Raw genomic sequence first — 5855 nt, 5'->3', positions numbered from 1 at the left:
GTGAGAACTTTGTCTAGTGCGGCTGCTTTTATTTTCACCTTTTCCATCACCCAGCATTAAATGGAAATAAAGACTTTTACTGCTGCTGTTATAATATTGGCAGCCATTTCACAGTAGCTACATAAAGTCTTATACCATACATGTACCATTGCAAGGCACTGATGTTTTAAATATGAACACATTTTAATGTAACCTTTCAAATAACCCCTTCTGGGAATTAAATGAAAGGTAATGCAAATACTATTAGGCAAGGTTTTTGCAGACTGTTAGGGCACAAAGCTTACAACACCTGCATGGTAACTGTGAATAAAGTATAATGCCGGGTAGTTAGTTTTGTCTGCTTCCATTTCAAGAACTCTTCTTCATGCGGCCATGACAGCACCTGTGCGGCAAGCATTTCCAGAATAAGCCAGACCACCTCGTCCCGAACATGGACCGCATGACGACTACACAAGTTTGCCAGAAGCGTGCACTTTGTGCAACACATTCTATGTCAACTATGTTGCAATTTCAGTGGAAAGAATAGCGTTATTAGAGGCAGCTACAAAAACCAAAATGGCCATTTATGGCACACCTCACGCGCCTGCGCATAACAGCCTCAAATATCAAAAGAGTGCCCAAAAGACCTAACACACCAATTGACAAAGCCTTGCTGTCCATAACCGCACCTACATTTCAAGGGAATGTCGCAACACTGCACGGCTTGAAGCACGAAGCCATAGCCCGCCAGCAGTTGAAGCCACCCTCGACTTGGTGGTTACACTACAAGGCATCCATGTTTGCAAGGATGAGCCTTGGCTGTCTGCAACACCAGACGGGATTATAGAGTCCCATAATGCAACAATCCAGATAAAGTGCCCCGTCGTAGAGGACTGCAGAAATTTAATTAGCAAGGGGAAATATGATGTTATTGAGCATGATGGAATTTATGCTCTCTGAAAATGGTCCAAATGGTTATTATGCCCAGGCACAGTTCACAATGTTTTGTTCCAGGAAAAGCCTGTGCTATTTTTATGTGTGGTCACTAAAATCTGCGATAATTGCAGAAGTTCCTTTCAATGCAGCATTTGTGGAAAAGACTATGCCAAGGCTGAAAAAATTTTATTTTTACAGCATGCTGCCTTGCCTAGAAAAAATGAAAGCCGATGGTAAACTCAACCTGGCAGAATATAAGCAATTGTTACTATCTAATTCAGTGCAAGTCAGTTTTATTTTGCATCATGGCAAAATCGATTGAAGAGGCTTGGAGTAAAACCTGAGATTTGAGAGCTCGACAAGGCCCCCACTTTGGCAGCAATACAGTAGTCAGGCATATGGACATGAAGACATGAAGGCAAAGTGCATCACGTGCACCTCAATGCAAGTAAGGAAAAATTATTAGTTATCAGCACACCAAGAGAATAGTGGAAAAAGCTGCATGAAGTCCACAATAACGGGACGTAAGTAAATGTGGGTTACAGAAGTACGCAATCAGTAGATTTATGTTAAACACAAAATATACTCGAACAGGTTCCACAGCAGGACAGCAGGACAATAATGTTTTTTGTGCGAGTCGGGGTAGTCTATTCCATAAGCATAAACAGGGAGTGCAAAAAGGCACTTGCCCCCCCCCCCCCCTTTCAATGCTGAGGTACAAGGGGCTTGCCCTCCCAAAGACAAAAGCTTACTGACACCCATGCTCTTTTGGCGGATGGTTGTTCACCACATGAAGTTTTGATGCTTCACTGGATGTATATTGATTGTCGTTTTTCTAGCCCAGGTAATTTTGAAAGGGAATAGTGTGTTGTTGAGTCCTCTTTTTTTATATTGCTTAAGTGGTAGTTGTAAAATTCAGTAACTTGAAGTGCACTGTTATGAAAAAGTTGTGTCGTGTGCTAGGTTTCCGAAATGTTTTCAAGGATTCTTTAAAAGTTCTGTAGCACATGCAACCTCTAAGGGTTTCCTGCTGGCGTTGTATTCTAAGTTCAATGGCAATAGTTGACACGATTCGGACAATAAGTAGTACAGCTTCAGCATCATGTTAGTATCTCGCAGTTCCTGTAAAAAAGACTTATAATATGTGTACGTTATTCACTAGGAAGCTAAGATGGCCATCCCATGAAAAGTTGTTCATTATGTATTGCTCCGAGTATTTTAAATGAATGTACAATTTCTAACGTCACAGACTGAAGTTACTTGGTAAGACAAACTAGCTCGGTTTCTCTATTTACTTGAGGACAATGTTTGTGAGATCTATCAATTCAGTTATGCAATCTCTGGCAAGAAAAATATTGGTGTCATCAGCTTAAACAATATTTGACAAGTGTTAAATTTGCAATTTTATGTCAAAAATGTTGATGCATTGATGCAAAATTGTTGAACTGCTAATTTGGGTTGAAAATTAAATGCAGTATTGGCTGTGTCAAGTCTTTTATTTAGCTTTTGGTATGCACTTCATCTTTCACATGTACTGAACTAGTCAGTAGACTGAGAAAAAAGGTCCACTGTCTGGCCACCAGAGCATTTCTCTGCAATTAGTGGCATCTTGAGGTTGCACAGGCCAGCGCAAACAAACGCAATTGCATCAATTGTCTTCTGGCTTTTGATGCTGTAGGCTGACTTGAAGATGCCATAGGTCTTGATGCGGTTTATCGCCCTCTCGACATGGATTCTTACTGACGCAATGCGCTAGTTTCGGTCACCTCCTGCTTTGACAGCTGATGCTTTCCTGGAGAGCAGAAAAATTTGTCATGATTCGTACCTCCTGTTGTCCTGATTTGCCATCCAGATATAACAAATGTTGAGGATTTTACAAAGTAACAAAAAGAAATAGTCTGCACCACAGATGTACAATAAGGTGAAATATGACAACATTAGTGCTGTTTTGAAACCATGCATCAATACCACAAATGAAACATTTAGGAAGCTCAATGTGCTAACAACATTGGTTATTGCATAGCCCACAATTGGTTCAATACAAGGACACATTCTTGAAACCTTATCATATTCATGACCCAAGAGGTAACTTAAGGCATTCCTGTCTATAGCATGACAGTAGCTGCAATAATGTGCACTCTTACTCTTTGTGAATGCTGGAGTGTTCATCTTGACACCCTGGGCCCCTAGGTATGGGTCCAAAGAGAACCCTCTGTCTGCCATTATTACATCACCCCGAACCAGAAACTCTTGGATACCACACTGCTTAACAATGTGCTTATCCGAGGCACGTCCACTGAAAGCTTTCGAGACAAACATTATATACCCACAGGGAGAAATTACAGTCAGGAATTTGATTGTATTATGTCCTTTGTAGGAACTGTACGTTTGTGCTCTTGCTCTTTGCTTCTTTGGCCTCTCCAGGGCCACCTCTGTGCAGTCAAAAATGCACCTGGTATCTTCATACCCATTTTCTGTGAATGATTGTGGCATGCTGCTTTCAATCCTAGATTTTGGCAGCCAAACTACAAACCACTTCATTATCTCTCCTAAGCATTCAAGAATCCTTTTAAAGATTTTGCACACAGAAGATGTGGAAATGTTGAATCTGAAAGCGAGGTCCTTGTATAAAAGTCCTAGTCTGAGGCACATAAGTGTCAGAAGGACCTGGTCATCTAAGGCTAGGCGTGAGGGCGGTGCCGACATTCTGTCTATGAATGCCACTAGCCTTCCAAAAATGGCGTAGGAAACTCCAGTGTAAAAACAAATTTCCTCTGGTGTCATCCGTGATGCTGTTGACAGCTTTAAAGACTTGATGTAATTGTGGTCCATCAGAGAAAGATCTTCCCACTTTGTGCTCTGCACTTGGGTGCAGACCTGGCATTGGGGACACAGTGTATTAGCCAATAAAATCTTTCTTTTGAAATGAAAGCGGATCTCATCAGTGTTTGTCGTGCAATTTTGAGGTTGCATGCAAAACCATAATATGTGGTAGACAGTAGTGCTTCAATAAAAATTTTCTCACAATTTCATTCTGCATTTCTTTAGTTCTTGTCACTGTAGAGGAGCTGGACACCTGCAAGACATGCTGAATTTCAAAAATGCAACACTGCTCTTCATTGTTAGAGGTGTATGAAGTATAAAGAAGAAAAAACAACAACTTATACATAATGAATGCTGCCTTGCTGTGTCTGGCTCGGGAAAGATTCAGGTAGGCAGTCTTCAATGCACTGCAATGGTTGAATGAAATCAGAGGTTTCCTGGTTAGACACTTTCACTCGGTTTCTTCAGATTGTCTTATACAACAAACGACCAGATCATCAGCGTGGTGAGTACGCAAATGCATGGCCTGAGTAACAGGGCACATACTGCAAAATTGATCCACTACATGTGCAAAGCCTGGAAAAGCGTGGTAACTTACAGTACTGAGTTCATGCTTTGGAGTAACGGGCTCGGCAGGACACATGACAGTTGAATTCTGCGAAGTATTAAGCATACATTTATCCTGCAGTGGCATGTCAAGCATGGACATATTCAAGGCATTAAGATGCAAGAAAATGACCTGTGCACTGTGCACCTCGCTTTCAAGGCAATAACATCTAATTTAATGAGGTTTAAAAATTTTTTGAGGTGCCTCAAAAACGTTAACTGCAAAAAAGTGTTACACACTGTTAGGAGAATAAAATGAGGCTTGCGCTCATGCACGAGAGGTGGCGGCACCAACGACGCACACAGTAACGGCCGCGTCGGTTAGATGGCGCGAGAAGCGGCGGGCGGGTAAAACCCCTCTATCTGGAAAGTAGCGAAACTCTCCTTCCTTCGGCTGCTTTCCTCCTCAATTCTCCTCTGATTTCACTCTCCCACCGGCGGGAGCGCTGCGCACGGCACGCTGAACCTACCTGCGCTCGAGGGGCGCCGCGGAAGGGTCAATGATAGTGAATGGCGGGGGCTTTTTGTGCTGCCTTTTAAAGCGTTCTTTTAAATCTGCTTTGCACAGGTAACTACTAATCGATTTGAAAATGTTATGTTTGGTTTTAGCGGCACATATTGTTCGCAATAACAAAGAAGGAGAAGACATGCTCAAAACGGCAAGAAATGTTTGCACTCAGCATCGCGCTCGGGTACTCTGAAGCATCAAGAACGGGAAATAAACTGAGCAGGCAATTATGGTGTCATCTGTGTTGGGTGACAGATAGATGACCCTGAATGAGAGCCAATGGCCCCTTCAGAAATCTTCTGCACCTTTGCGCGTGAGCGGCAAACCGGCGAATTCTAACATCGATCGCTTCTGGCTAACCTATAAGCAAAAGCGTCGATTGTTGTATGCTTTCATTTTCAAATCACATCTGTAAAAAAACGATGAAGCAGTGTTCCTACAGCTGCTAATCAAAGGTAGTGTAGGTGAGAAAAGTGGCTTTTATTTCTTCGCAAAATCAATTGATCGGCAAAGTGACTCAGGCAAAATAGGGTCTTATTTTATTGTCACAATACTGGTTTGCTTTAAAGGTCGTAAGATGTGGCGCATACAAAATACACAGTTCCAAATACAGAAGAAATGTAGCGATAAACACTGTTGCACATTGGAACCAAGTAGCATCTTTGATTTTACTGACACAGCACTGGTCGCTTTGAAAAGGGTCCTAAGACTGGCGCAGGTACATTAATTGAAAACACACATTTTCAAATAAAAATAAATGCACAGAAAAACACTGTTAGACAATTGGAAGATGCTGAGAAACCTTAACGAAATGAAAAGATATGAAAACGAAGTGCAAGAAAATAATTTTAGTAGAAACATTTTTCACACACGCTACAATCCAATGTTAATTTCGATGATTATAAGCTTCAGATATGCACGAGAATATCTTTAAAAAATGCAAGCAGTTACCAGAAAATTTGAACAATTTACAGATTCATTCAGGCGACAGGCAAAATATTAA

General features: G+C 41.5%; 1 long non-coding RNA gene and 1 pseudogene across 1 annotated transcript; both read right to left on the bottom strand.

The window, feature by feature from the left end:
- Nucleotides 1-2400: 2400 nt before the first annotated feature.
- On the bottom strand, nucleotides 2401-4518 carry LOC146205320 (uncharacterized). Its single transcript, XR_014703186.1, has 4 exons — nucleotides 4337-4518; nucleotides 4083-4145; nucleotides 3941-4003; nucleotides 2401-2707 (listed from the first exon to the last, which is right to left on the bottom strand). It is a non-coding gene; the product is annotated as an uncharacterized LOC146205320 (long non-coding RNA).
- Nucleotides 3102-3699, bottom strand: LOC146205321 (uncharacterized; annotated as a pseudogene).
- Nucleotides 4519-5855: the final 1337 nt, after the last annotated feature.

The sequence above is a fragment of the Amblyomma maculatum genome, chromosome 1, assembly GCF_055883805.1.
Source record: "Amblyomma maculatum isolate TAMU_Amacu chromosome 1, ASM5588380v1, whole genome shotgun sequence".
Taxonomy (NCBI): Eukaryota; Metazoa; Arthropoda; class Arachnida; order Ixodida; family Ixodidae; genus Amblyomma; species Amblyomma maculatum.
This window is presented reverse-complemented; position numbering and strand designations above follow the sequence as displayed.